The sequence below is a fragment of the Erythrolamprus reginae genome, chromosome 2 (assembly GCF_031021105.1).
Source record: "Erythrolamprus reginae isolate rEryReg1 chromosome 2, rEryReg1.hap1, whole genome shotgun sequence".
Lineage (NCBI taxonomy): Eukaryota > Metazoa > Chordata > Lepidosauria > Squamata > Dipsadidae > Erythrolamprus > Erythrolamprus reginae.
The window spans coordinates 5,696,603-5,711,806 of NC_091951.1; the positions used below are offsets into that span (position 1 = coordinate 5,696,603).

General features: G+C 44.1%; 1 pseudogene; it reads left to right on the forward strand.

Moving 5' to 3' along the window:
- LOC139158672 (zinc finger protein 420-like) overlaps positions 1-14,273 on the forward strand; it is a 28,676-nt pseudogene extending 14,403 nt beyond the window's left edge.
- The last annotated feature ends 931 nt before the right edge of the window (positions 14,274-15,204 follow it).

Below are 15,204 nucleotides of genomic sequence, written 5' to 3' on the forward strand. Positions count from 1 at the left end.
GTGCATATGCTATATATATATATATATATACCATATGCTATGCTATACTATAATTTTCCATTTCAGATACATAAACTGGAAGGTATCTGCATGTATTCAGATACAGCCAAAAATTATCTTTCAGCTGCGGAGGGTGAAAATGGTCTCCCCAGATCCCAACTCTCCAGAAGGCTGAAAATCAGCTGGCCATCAGCATATGCATGCTGGAGCTAACATACGGCAACACCTCATGTGCCTTCAGATATGGCTCCACATGTGCCATACGTTTGCTATCATGGCTCTTTAGCGTTGTTTTATTGATTGATTTATTGGATTTGTATGCCGCCCCTCTCCGGAGACTCGGGGCGGCTAACAGCGACAATAAAACAGTGTACAATAGTAATCTGATATTAGAAATGATTAAAAATCCATTAATATAAAAACCAAACATACATACATACATACCATGCATAGAATTGTAAAGGCCTAGGGGGAAAGAGGATCTCAATTCCCCCATGCCTGGCGGCAGAGGTGGGTTTTAAGTTGCTTACAAAAGGCAAAGAGGGTGGGGGCAGTTCTAATCTCTGGGGGGAGTTGGTTCCAGAGGGCCGGGGTCGCCACAGAGAAGGCTCTTCCCCTGAGTCCCGCCAGGTGACATTGCTAAATTGATGGGACCCGGAGAATATCCACTCTGTTGTTTTAAGGTAGGGATTGAAGCAATTTGTGTCTGTGCACACACACTTCAAACAATGAACAGCAAAAGGCAGACAATAAAAAGACTTCATAAAATGGAAATGAATGTTCACCTATACTTTTATATCTTCTATTTGTTTCTTTAGTTGTATTACTACATATCTATTCTCTTCAATGTGTATTATGTATTGGACTAAATTAAAATAAAATAAAATGCCATTTTCCCTGTTCTGTCTGGGTGTCCCCAGACTTCAACACCAACTGGAAAAAGCAGCCAGACACGCTGGTAAAAGCAAAAGCACTTTATAGTTTGAAAAATAAACACAGAGAAAAACCTGTTCTTCCCAACAGGCAGGCTATGAGACTTCACAGCAGAGTCCTGATGGCCAGACAATACAGCAGACTTCTTGCTGGCACACCCACCACTGTAGAGAATAAGACCCACACCTTTCCCCCCCAAGGTTTCAGTATTCAAAGTCACAAACCAGAATTCCAAGACGCCAAAGATCACAGCCAGGTCCCAGGACTCCCAAAGATAATACTCCACAAGCCAGGAAGGGTGGGTCTGCCTTTTCAGCCTTTCCAGAGAGCACCACACCCAAACCCAGCTGTTGCCTCTTTAGTGCTGAAAGTACCTGGCTAATTGTCCCCTTCGTTGTGTTGCTCTTCTCTGCCGGAGATCGATTATTGCTTGTGCATTTTCATCTAAGGAATCCAGGCTGCTTGCTGGGGAGAGCTCCCTCTCGGGGGACTCTGGCTGTCCTCCCTCTCCCTCAGCCTGAGATTCCTCCTCCCCGTCTGCCTGAACCTCCTGTTCCTCATCCTCCCCCTCTGAGCAGGAAGCCGGCAGAGGATCAGCCGTTCCCTGAGGGGCCTCAGACGGAATCACAACATTCCCTTTTTCCATTTGGTTAATAATTAAAATTTCTCCAAAAATCACCAGCTCGAGGGTTTTTTTGAAACTGGATTTCCTTCAATATTTGTTTTTCTTCAGCATTATTGCCTCTGTCTGAGAATAATTGCCTCTAAGATTAATTAGGCACCCATAGCTCAGCATTTAAAAATAAAAGAAATAAACATCTAAAGAAATCTCCGTTTTCCTGACAGGAAAATTTCCCATCCCTCAGAAAGCGCAGCCACTTTTTTCCTGACAGGCAACCAATCAGAAGTCTCTTTACTGCTACTCTGAAGCTCATCGCCCGTGCCCTCAGCCTCCCTTCCCGCCCTTGCCAGGGTCCCTGTCAAGTTGGCCAGAATCCTCCAGGGGGCGCTCTCTACAAAGAAGGGAATCTTATGCGCTTTCCCCATTGGTCGATCGGAGGACAAACGTCACAGTAGACATTCCAGAGGAGGCGTTGGCATCACAAACTCTTGCCGCTCTAGGACACCGCACTCGCTCACCTTAATCTTTGTGGGGCTGCGGGAGAGTGCTGAGGGAGATTCGGACGTGTCCCGGGTGAGGCTCTTCCCGTGCAAAAGGAGGTGAAGGAGGGAAAGACCCGCGCCCGGCTCTCCTCAGACTTAACCTCGGGTCCAATGCTCCCCAGCCGCCCTTTCCATGCAGGGGGGAGCGGAGTAGAAGAATCGGGGATGCCAGGAAAGCTGCGGGGATCCGGGGGTCCCCGTGTCTGGGGAAGCGTCCGAGTGTGAGGAGAGCAGGGGTCGGCCTAGCAGATGAGAGAAGCCGGGCAAGGCAAGATTGTGTGAACCTGCCTGCGTGTCAGAGGGAGGAGACTGAAAAGTGGTCATCCTCAACCAGTGTTATCATTTGCTGGCATTTTATTTAAGGGAACTGAGCTTTCATGGTTGGTTTATTTATTTGTTTATTTATTTATATATATTTTTTTATTTTTTTATTTTGTCCAATACACAATGAGGGTTTTAGTGGGTATATATCTATAAACACATAGTAAAATACATGATGAAGGTTGTAGAGGAGATACTCATAGTAAAATATATCTAAGAAAGAATAGAAAAGAAGGTATAGTAATAGAACATATCAATGAAAGAATAGAAGACGAGATATAGGAATAGAAGAAAGGTATAGGAGATATAGGAGAGCAAAAGGACAGGGAGTCACTCTGGTGCACTTGTAGTCGCCCCTTACTGACCTCTTAGGAATCTGGAGAGGTCAACCGTGGATAATTTAAGGGTAACGTGTTGGAGGTTTGGCGATGACACTATGGAGTCTGGTAATGAGTTGCATGCTTCGACAACTCGGTTACTGAAGTCATATTTTTTACAGTCAAGTTTGGAGCGGTTAATATTAAGTTTAAATCTGTTGTGTGCTCTTGTGTTGCTGTGGTTGAAGTTGAAGTAGTCACCGACAGGCAGGACATTGCAGCATATGATCTTGTGGGCAATACTTAGATCTTGTTTAAGGCGTCTTAGTTCTAAACTTTCTAGGCCCAAGATTGAAAGTCTAGTCTCATAGGGTATTCTATTTCGAGTGGTTTGCCTGATTTGGTTTGGGCAGATGGTGTGGACCTTACTTGGAGGTAAATGTAGATCTAGGTTTTTTAAAGGAATCCCTTTTTGTAAGTAAGAAAAAATATAAAATGTGCCAAAGTGTAACACACACATCCCTTCTCAAAGCAACTTCAACCCCTATATTAGCTCTGAAAAATATGTCCTTTCATGGGATGAGTGGTGTTCAGTGGTTAAATTCATATTTTCTAATTCTTGAAATTTGTTTTCTTTGCCATCTTAGATAAAGAAAGTGGATGCAATTTGTACGTCTTCACGTACAGCCAAAGATGGCTTGTTGAAGTCAGTCCTGTGGTAACAGAAACCATCCTCCGAATGAAAAGGCATTTCGAGATCTAAAACATTCCTTGGAGTTAGTCTCTATTTATTTATTTATTTAATTGGATTTGTATGCCGCCCCTCTCTGAGGACTCGGGGCGGCTCACAACATATACAAAAACAGAACAATAATATAAATCCAATTACAATGTTCCCTCGATTTTCGCGGGTTCAAACTTCATGAAAAGTCTGTACCACGCTTTTTCAAAAATATTAATTAAAAAATACTTCATGTTTTTTTCTCCTATACCACTGTTTTTCCCGCCCGATGACATCATATGTCATCGCCAAACTTTCATCCACCTTTAATAAATATTTTTAAATAAATTTTAATAAATAAACATGGTGAGTAATAATCTAAATGGTTGCTAAGGGAATGGGAAATTGTAATTTAGGGGTTTAAGGTGTTAAGGGAAGGCTTGTGATACTGTTCAAAGCCAAAAATAGTGTATTTACTTCCGCATCTCTACTTCGCGGAAATTCGATTTTCGAGGGCAGTCTCGGAACGCATCCCCCGCGAAAATTGAGGGAACACTGTAATACTACATTATATGCACTACTGTATCTATAATACCACATTATAGACAGTGACAGGATGGAGACAGTGACAGGATGGAGATTAGCAAGTGAGACAAGTGAAAAAGACCCTCCTGCTGTTCAGGATGGAAGCTGTGGGGAGATCTCTGCAAGCACCGGGCAGGAGATCTTGGAGGAGGAAACCACCATCCATTCAGAAGTTCAGCCCTTCAATCTCAGGAGCATCCAGGAGGCTGAGGGTCCTCGAGGACTTTTTAGTCAACTCCATGAATTTTCTAGGCAATGGCTGAAAAGGGAAAATCACACCAAAACACAGATGTTGGACTTGATTGTTCTGGAGCAGTTCTTAGCCCTTCTGCCCCCAGAGATGGAGAGCTGGGTACGGGAGTGTGGAGCAGAGACCAGTTCCCAGGCGGTGGCCCTGGTGGAAGGCCTCTTGGGCCAGGTGGAGGAGCAGAAAGACCAGGTCGAGTTGCAGGTGAGACACTTTCATCTAGGGAGCTCATAAAGGAATAAGAAATGTGTTTGAATTCTTTACCCCTCCTTCTCAGATTTTGGCACTCATAATATGTGGCAATGCCAGACTATATCCCTTATGCATTGTAGATTTGAGGCTTCCCCCTGAGCCAGGAGAAACATAGAAACATAGAAGTCTGACGGCAGAAAAAGACCTCATGGTCCATCTAGTCTGCCCTTATACTATTTTCTGTATTTTATCTTAGGATGGATATATGTTTATCCTAGGCATGTTTAAATTAAGTTACTGTGGATTTATCTACCATGTCTGCTGGAAGTTTGTTCCAAGGATCTACTACTCTTTCAATAAAATAATATTTTCTCAGGTTGCTTTTGATCTTTCCCCCAACTAACTTCAGATTGTGTCCCCTTGTTCTTGTGTTCACTTTCCTATTAAAAACACTAACCCTTTAACATATTTAAATGTTTCGATCATGTCCCCCCTTTTCCTTCTGTCCTCCAGACTATACAGATTGAGTTCATGAAGTCTTTCCTGATACTTTTTATGCTTAAGACCTTCCACCATTCTTGTAGCCCGTCTTTGGACCCGTTCAATTTTGTCAATATTTTTTTGTAGGTGAGGTCTCCAGAACAGAACACAGTATTCCAAATGTGGTCTCACCAGCACTCTATATAGCGGGATCATAATCTTCCTCTTCCTGATTGTTGTACCTCTAGCTATGCAGCCAAGCATCCTACTTGCTTTCCCTACCACCTGACTGCACTGTTCACCCATTTTGAGACTGTCAGAAATCACTACCCCTAAATCCTTTTCTTCTGAAGTTTTTGCTAACACAGAACTGCCAATATAATGCTCAGATTGAGGATTCCTTTTCCCCAAGTGCATTATTTTACATTTGGAAACATTAAACTGCAGTTTCCATTGCTTTGACCATTTATCTAGTAAAGCTAAATCATTTACAGACGCCTCCAGGAATATCAACCCTATTGCATACTTTAGAGTCATCGGCAAATAGGCAAACCTTCCCTACCAAACCTTACCCTATGTCAGGGGTCCCCAAACTTTTTACACAGGGGGCCAGTTCACTGTCCCTCGGACTGTTGGAGGGCCGGACTATAAAAAAAACTATGAACAAATCCCTATGCACACTGCACATACCTTATTTTAACGTAAAAAACCAAAATGGGAACGTACTATTTAGAGGGGGGGGGGGGGAGAAGTCTGAAATTCATATATGTTTATGTTTTGTTTTTAATTTTCTTTTGTTAACATCTGATTGGTTATACAAGGTTTTCTTGGTTTATAGAAAAATATATAAAAATATTTATAGAAAAATATATAAAGAAAGAAGAAAGCACTTTGGCATAATGGTTAAGTTAGAAATATAATTGGTGTACTTTTTGAAGGAACATTAAGGAGGGAATTTAATTAAAAGAAAAGTATGTACCTGGATCACAACATTAGAAAAAAAAACTTTTGCAACTTTTTTGATGATTGATCTTAGTTACTGACAAAATACTGCATTTTATTCAGGGAAAATTAGATGGTACATTGTATTGTTTGAATGTATGTTGAGAGAATTTTTTTTTAAAATTTACACCGCCCCCCCCCCAAAAAGTCCTTCCTTCCTCCACCCCTCAATTCATTTCATTCTTCCTTCCTTCCTTCCTTGTTCCCTCCATTTCTTCTTCTTTCCCTCCCTCCCTCCCTCCTTTCCACTTTTCTCTTCCCTCTCCCTTTTTTCCCTTCTTTCTCATTTGTTTTGTTTCCCTCTCCCTCGTTCTTTCCCTCCATCATTTTCTCATTTTTCTCTTTTTCTCTCTCACATTCCCTCCCCCTCTCACTTGTTTTCTCTCCCTCTCTCTCATGCTTTCCTTCTCTCTCTCTCCTTTTCTCCTCTCTTCCTTCCTCTCTTCTTTTTTTTTCTGCCCTGCAATGCGCCGCGAGCCAGTCGGCTGCAAGCAGAAGCTCCAAGACAGTGGCACCGACGTCGGGTCGCAGTACATTGCTGGCGCTACGCTTGGGTACAGGGCTGGCACTGGCCCGCTGGCTGGGCTGGGACGGAGGTGCCAGCCCCATGCGCAGCGCCAGCAATGTACGGCGTCCTGCAACACATCAAGCCGCCGCCGCTGGTGCCTTGCAGCCAACTGCCCCACTGCCGCCTTACGGCTACTGCTCAGTGCCCTCCCGCTCGACCCACATTTGGCAGCGCCACCTTCGCGGCTTGCCCTGCTGCCCCACGCCCGCCAGAGCTGCCCAGTGCAGCCGAAGCTCAGGGTGGAGTAGGCGGCGGTGGCTGCTTCAGGCCCGCCCCCAAGCTAAGCTTCCTTTGGCTTTCTTCGATGAAAAGCTGCAAAGCTCACCTGCCGCCTCGAAGGAAGCCAAAGGAAGCTCAGCTCAACGAGGACCGGGTGTTGGTCCCTTGAAGCTGCCGCCGCCGCCGCCCACCAAGGAGATTCCTTCGCCTGAACGGAGGCGGCGGCGGCGAGCTCAAGGAACCAAGAGCCGGTCTTTCTCGGGGCTGAATTGTTGCAGCTTCTGAGGACGCCTCCGCCTCCGGGCGAAGGGATCTCCTCGGAGGGCGGCCTCGGTCCGAAAAGGAGCCAGTCGTTTTCGAACCGAGGCCGCCCATAGAGAAGATCCCTTCGCCCGGAGGCGGAGGCGGCCTCAGAAGCTGCAACAATTCAGCGCCGAGAAAGACCGGCTCTTGGTTCCTTGAGCTCGCCGCCGCCTCCTCCGTTCGGGCGAAGGGATCTCCTTGGTGGGCGGCGGCGGCGGCAGCTTCAAGGGACCAAGAGCCGGTCTTGTTTATTGCCCCCTCCAGATGCTCTTGCAGGGCTTCCAGGCTCATAGAAACATAGAAACATAGAAGTCTGACGGCGGAAAAAGACCTCATGGTCCATCTAGTCTGCCCTTATACTATTTTCTGTATTTTATCTTAGGATGGATATATGTTTATCCCAGGCATGTTTAAATTCAGTTACTGTGGATTTATCTACCACATCTGCTGGAAGTTTGTTCCAAGGATCTACTACTCTTTCAGTAAAATAATATTTTCTCATGTTGCTTTTGATCTTTCCCCCAACTAACTTCAGATTGTGTCCCCTTGTTCTTGTGTTCACTTTCCTATTAAAAACACTTCCCTCCTGGACCTTATTTAACCCTTTCATATATTTAAATGTTTCGATCATGTCCCCCCTTTTCCTTCTGTCCTCCAGACTATACAGATTGAGTTCATTAAGTATTTCCTGTTACGTTTTATGCTTAAGACCTTCCACCATTCTTGTAGCCCGTCTTTGGACCCGTTCAATTTTGTCAATATCTTTTTGTAGGTGAGGTCTCCAGAACTGAACACAGTATTCCAAATGTGGTCTCACCAGCATTCTATATAGTGGGATCATAATCTCCCTCTTCCTGTTTGTTATACCTCTAGCTATGCAGCCAAGCATCCTACTTGCTTTCCCTACCGCCTGACTGCACTGTTCACCCATTTTGAGACTGTCACCCACGGGCAGCGAAGAAGCAAAAAAGCAGCACTCTCCCGCTCTCTCTCTCCCTCTCTTTCTTGCGTTATTTCTCTCTCACACTCCCTTTCTATGTCTTCCTCTTTCTCTCTCTCTCTCTCTCTCTCTCCCTCTCCGCAGCAGACCCCCCACACGCCAAAAATGCCCAAGCGCACGCAAACCTCACCGGTGAAAAAAAAAAAAAAAAAGCGGCACTGGAGGGACAAAGACGATCTGCAGCTGAGCGTCTGGAGGAGGAGGAGGCGGAAAGCCAGGGGGCGGAGAGGAAAGCAATTGGCCAATTTCTTTCTCAGAGGAACTGTTGCTGCTCTGCCATAGGGTGCTTTCCTCCCCGCCCCCGTGGCTTTCCTCTTCCTTGCCGCCGCCAGACGCTCGGCAGCAGAGTGGAGATGAGATTCGGGAACTTCGTATATTATAGATGGTAAAATCTCCTACGCTGCCGCGGGCCGGGTAAATGACCTCAGCGGGCCGCATCCGGCCCGCGGGCCGTAGTTTGGGGACCGCTGCCCTATGTCATTGTACCATTATTCATTGTAGATTTGAAACAACCTCTCCTTTCTTACCCATTGTTACTGGTGGATGTTTGGGGTTTTAATAGTGTGTTCAGAATACAATAGTTTAGTTGATGTTGTACGATACCCATTAATTGGTTTTTAAAAAAAATCCTATCATATTTTAGTCTCTTGTTGAGATCTGGGATCTTGAAGAATGCAGGAATCCAAGAAATTCCCTTCCAGACCTGTTTTTCCAGAGGTTCTCTCAGGAAGATCCAAGTCAAGACACCTCAGGAGGTAATCAAAGTTCCTCACATTCCCCAGAGAAATCTCAGCTATCTCATATTCTCCATGTCTTCTGTAGAATACTTCCTCCTAATTTGCTAATTATGCGTTTTAAACTTCTATATCCCCATCAGGTCTTTGTAGTGGAGATGAACGAGTGGTTGGACCCCCAAATCAAGTAAGTGGGGGGAAATTAGTTTATTAGGTTTGTTTTTTTCCTTCAGGGAGACTTCTCTGTACTTCCATTTTCGATTTGGGCTGGGTTATTTTTGTGTACAATAAAACAATGTCGAAATGGTAATAATATGATCAAATTGCTCTCCGCTAGCTTAGCTTCCTCTGAAGACTTGTTGAGGCACAGTGGATTGTTATTTCCATTGTGAGATTCTATTTAAGAAATGTTTTTTTTAAAGGACGATAATTCATTCTGATGAATACTATTAACTACCATGAGTTTATAATAACTCATTATTGAAAAACTCCTTCAATAAATGTGAATAAACAGCGGCAGCAAATACTAAACATAGACCAGTTATTTTTGTAATTTTTGAGTGTGAATTGTAAAAGGTTAATAAAAAATAATGAAATAATCACAGTGGGATTTTACTGCTGTTATAAAGCCTTGTGTACAATTACTGATAAGAAAACCATTGCATTAAAAGAAAGGCAGATAATTAAAATCCAAGGATGGGAGCAATATAGAATAAATTTGTTCTTAAAATGGTTCTGAAAGGGCATAAAATTGAGGCATTTTGGCCTGCAAAGTAATTTCTAATCCTCTGATTTGTACCTGGAGTTGGAGACTAAACTAAACCTGCTCTTACCAGAGATCATATATGAGTGCAATCAAGGCAGATACCAGACTGATAATGTTTAGATGATCCATTCTTCAAGGTCCTCTGGAATTGCAATGCCACCACTTTCCCAACAACCTTTCCTATAAAGAGAAGGTAGAAAATTGGATGAGAATTGTCCACCATTGTAAGGTCCAGAGATGACCCCTTGACTAGAGGGCATAGCAGGGCCTCTTTAAAGGGAGTTGGAAATCCCCATCCATCAGCGGTTGGACCGACTCATATACCACCTCCTGTGGGACCTGTTACCAGCCAATAGGGCATGGATCTAATACACAGGTAATGGCGTTTCCATTCTGCAGGACCCTAGGCACCCCGAGTCAGGGTGGCACAGCAGGTAGACTGTAGGTCAGCAGTTCAAATCTCATCACCAGCTCAAGGTTGACTCAGCCTTCCATCCAACATTCCGAGGATACTTCTAACCAACACCAGATTGTTAAGTCTAGAAGGGCACGACCTTCATTCAGGATGGCATTCTTATCTATGGGGGGAAAAAATTAAAATCCCACAAATATTTCACTAACCACCTTGTTAGAAAATCCTTGTTACACACTTGGAAAAAAATTAGGAATCAGCTATATAAAGGGATCCCATTATGGTATGTACCTTTAGAAGCCTATGTATACCCTAACTTCCATAAAAATAAAATACAATAAGATATAAAGATATAATAAATACTAACGGAGAAATTAAATCAAGAGCAGAACTAGAAACTTTAAGTCAAAAAACAGAACGGTGGGAGTATTTACAAATCCAATCGAAATTTAATAAAGACAAAAATACGTTAGGAATAGCAAAATATACCTTATTAGATAAAATATGTCTAGGACCACAGGAGCAACTAATCAAAAAATTCTATTGTTACCTAACAACTAACGAATTTGGTAACACTAAAATAAAAACCGGCATTGAAAGTCTTGAGGAATAAATGAAGTTGACCAACCTGGCTAAAATATTTCTTCCGGCAAAGAAATATCTTTCACATATCTTTGGTTAGGAAATTTGTGGAGGAGATCTTGAAAATTGTTCTGGTCTTATTCTTTTATTCCCCCATGTTCAGGAATGTCCTGTGTCCTTCAAGGAGGTGTCTGTGTATTTCTCTGAGGAGGAATGGTCTCAGCTGGACCCTGACCAAAAAGCGCTGTATTGGGAAGTCATGCTGGAGAATCATAGGAACGTGGCCTCTCTGGGTAAGAATTTGCTACCCTGCAGTCAGGTTGCTTAGGACCATGATGGCGAACCTACGGCAAGCGTGCCGGCCAGCCGATTTTCAGCCTTGGGAAAGGCCCTTTCGCCCTCCGGACACTTCATGGAATAATAATAATTTAATAATAATTTATTGGATTTGTATGCTGCCCCTCTCCGTAGACTCGGGGCGGCTAACAACAATGATAAAACAACATGAACAATCCAATAATAAAAAACAACTAAAAACCCTTATTATAAAACCAAACATACACACAAACATGCCATGCATAACTTGTAATGGCCTAGGGGGAAGGAATATCTCAACTCCTCCAGGCCTGGCGGTATAAGTGAGTCTTGAGTAGTTTACGAAAGACAGGGAGGGTGGGGGCAGTTCTAATCTCCGGGGGGAGTTGGTTCCAGAGGGCCGGGGCCGCCACAGAGAAGGCTCTTCCCCTGGGTCCTGCCAAATGACATTGTTTAGTTGACGGGACCCGGAGAAGGCACGCTCTGTGGGACCTAACTGGTCGCTGGGATTCGTGCAGCAGAAGGCGGTCCCGGAGATAATCTAGTCCGGTGCCATGAAGGGCTTTATAGGTCATAACCAACTCTTCTTATGTTCTTAAGTGTGCAAACATGTAATATATTGGAATTTGACCACAATTCAGAGGGAAATTCATGATACTTCCTATAGTTTGATCTTTTCTCTAACCTTGATGTCATTTTCCTTTTTCCATCTTTTTAAAGGTGATGATGAGCAAGAGAATAAATATTCTTATGAACTACTACAAAGGATAGCTGCTGGGGAGGGAATGGAGACACCTGCAGTTGGAATGGAAGTAGAAAGATATGAGACAAACCAGTCTGACCATTGGAATCAGGAAAGCTCATCTTCCATCGATACCCCAGTGCAAGACTTTGTGATCCAGCAAGAGGAAATAAAGGAATATATTGGCAAAAGCGTGAAGCAATTCAAAGGCAAATTAGATGCAAATGAATATTATCCAGGCCAGACTAACGGAGAAGGTGATCTATTCGGAGACGATGGAAATGATTACAATTGGACATTCATTCTTTCTCACGGAAATGGTTCCCTTTCATCTGAAAAAAGGGCCCATACGGAAGAGAAGCAATCTAAAGATTGGGGAAAAGGACAGACATTTAGAAAAGGCAATCAAGTTAGTTCCCGTAACTGGAGCCACACAGATGAGAAGCCACATAAATGCAGAGTGTGTGGCAAGTGCTTCAGGAGATACAGCAATCTATCTTCTCATAAAAGGATCCATACAGGGCAGACTCCCCATAAATGCATGGAGTGTGGGAAGACCTTTGCTTATCCCAGTAAACTTATTACGCACCAAATAGTTCACAAAAAGGAGAAGCCCTTTGGATGCAGAGATTGTGGCAAAAGCTTCAAGACAAGCAGGTGTTTCGCTTCCCATCGAAGAATCCACACAGGGGAGAAACCTTACCAATGCATAGAGTGTGGAAAGGCCTTTCGGTTGAGGCAACAGCTTACTTTACACAACTGGACCCACACAGGGCAGAAGCCGTATAAGTGCAAAGAATGTGGGAAAACCTTTGCTTATCCCAGTAAACTTACTACACATGAAATCGTTCACAAGAACGAGAAGCCGTATAAATGCAGAGAGTGTGGCAAGACCTTCAAGGCAATTAGTTATCTTACTTGCCATAAATTAATCCATACAGGGGAGAAACCCTATCCGTGCGTGGAGTGCGGAAAGAGCTTTAGGTCAAATCACCAACGTACTTTACATAACAGGATCCACACAGGGCAGAAGCCATATACATGCACGGAGTGTGGAAAGAACTTTGCTCGGAATAGTTCTCTTACTTTACACAAAAGGATCCACACAAGAGAAATCATATACATGCAAGGAGTGTGGGAAGACTTTTGCTCGGAACAGTCAACTTACTTCCCGTAAGATGAACCATATAAATTGCACAGACGGGACAATAGATTTCTGTGAAAACGCACTGCTTATAAAACATAAAAGGACCCATGAAGGCAAATAGCCCTCCCCCAGTGGGTCGAGCTCTAGGGAGGCACAGGATGCCATGATTGCCACACCAGAATGAAGCAACGAAGAGAATTTTCTCTCAATGAGACGACCTCTATTGTTTTTGAGATCTCTCCTTTTATTGTATTTCACTTTTCCCGACATGTGGTACAGAATAACCAATTCGCGAACGCCACATACATTAAGCCATCCCCCAACTACCATTCAGTCATGCGCTGTATAAGGCAACCTCCTCGTGACTTCCCTATAGATAATTAACGGAAGCCCCATTCTTTGCCTTTTCCTGGATTGTGTGTTTACTGGTGATTAGCAAAGGAATGAGAGTAAGGCATATATTTCCTTATATGGAAGTTAGCTATAGGTTTTCTTCATGCTATATATCAAGTTAATTATTTTCCACGTGGTCCTGGATTCTGCAGCTTGCTTACTCAGCCTGGACTCTTGCTGCCTCTTCATAGAGGAAGAATAAAGTTTTATTCAGCACCCATTAGCCTAAAACATCACTCTTCAGCAATATTCCATTCCTAAAGTTCAGTGCCTATAAACCTATGATTACAACAGACCCACACGGGGAAAGTCGTATAAATGCATGGAGGGTGAAAAGAGCTTGGCTGAGAACCATCTACTTAGTTGCCAAAGCAGAATCCACACGAGAGAAGCCATTTACAGTAGTACCTCTAGATACGAGTTTAATTCGTTCCAGAACCGAGCTCGCAAGTCGATCAACTCGCATCTCGAACAAATGCCTTTAGACGTTGTTTTTCCCCGCCGAGATAACCAGAAGCAAGGATTCTTGCGCCACCTAGTGGAAGCTCGGCTCGTATCCCGAATTTGAGCTCGGGTGTTGAACAGAGATTTCGCTCCCGTCGTGGCTCGTAACTTGGAATACTCGCATGTGGAGCAGCTCGTATCTAGAGGTACTACTGTATATGCATGAAGGATGGAAAGAATTTTGTTCCACAGCAGAATTTCTGCTCGGGAGACATCATTTCAATGCATGGAGTCTGAAAAGAGTTTTACTTTAAAACCATCAACTTCATCGCCGTAACAGAATCCACACGGTGAGAAACCATATAAATGCATGGCACGTTGAAAAAGCTTTGCTGCTAATGGTGATCTTACTTTACAGAAGACGTTCTAGACATTCCAAAGGAACCGAATGTTGGATCACATCATTTTAGTCATAATTTTGAGATGCAGTGGAAATTCTATTTTTTTTGTGGGGGGGGGGGAGTGCCTTTAATTTGAACAGATGTTAAATAAATGGTTGTAAATTGAGCAAAATATGTACTTCAGAAAATTAGCACAGTTGCTTTTGACCAAGCACACACAAAAACCAGGAGCTGACTCTAGAATATGAATGTGTGTATATATATATATAAAGGCACATACATATACAGTGGTACCTCATGATATAAACCCCTCGTGATACGAACCCCTCGTGATATGAACCTGGGGTTCAGAATATTTTTGTCTCTTACGAACTTTTTTCAGCTTACGAACCCACCGCAGATCGCAAAATGGCGCTCCGCTGGGCGCCGCCGCCCGGCTGTCACCTTTTAAAACAGCCGGGGGGGTTCTCGGCGTTCACCCGAACCCGAACTTTTCGGGTTTGGGTTCGGGAGGCCGCCGAGAAGCGCCGCCGCCCAGCTGTCACCTTCTGAAACAGCCGGAGGGCTTCTCGGCATTCTCTCGAACGCCGAACCTGGAAATTTGGGTTCGGGTTCGGGAGGCCGCCGAGAAGCGCCCGGCTGTTTCAGAAGGTTACAGCTGGGCGGCGCTGCTTGGCGGAGTGCCGTTTTTGCGATCGGTGATGGCGTTTTCGGCCGATCTGGAGGCTAGAAAGGAGGTGGGGAATCCCAATAGGGAATTCCATGGGCGGAGCTTTGGCGTCACGAAGATGAGCTGTATTCGAGGATGGGTCTGGCGAAAGTTTTGTAAGCTCTGGTAAGAAGTGTGAGATTGCCAGAGCAGGAACTACGTAGGATTAGGTTTACAACTCTTGAAGCCTTCTTGGGTATGTTGTTGCATAATCTTGGAGCGAGTTTTCATCCCCCACTGTCACCCTTACCGTCTCAGGTCAGGTGAGGAGTGACTGGGAGGGGCAAGGGAGCCGCAGCAGAGGGATGAAAGAGCCACATGTGGCTCCAGAGCCATGGGTTGCCAACCCCTAATCTAGAGTGTATCAATGCTCTGCAACTAAAGAGACAAGTTTTCTCCAGGCGGATCTGTTACTAACCTAATCATTCAACAATAAGATGCAGCTGTCATGAAGTTAACTTGGTCCATCGATTTTTGCTGCTGGTCATTCTATTATCTTCCCTCTCA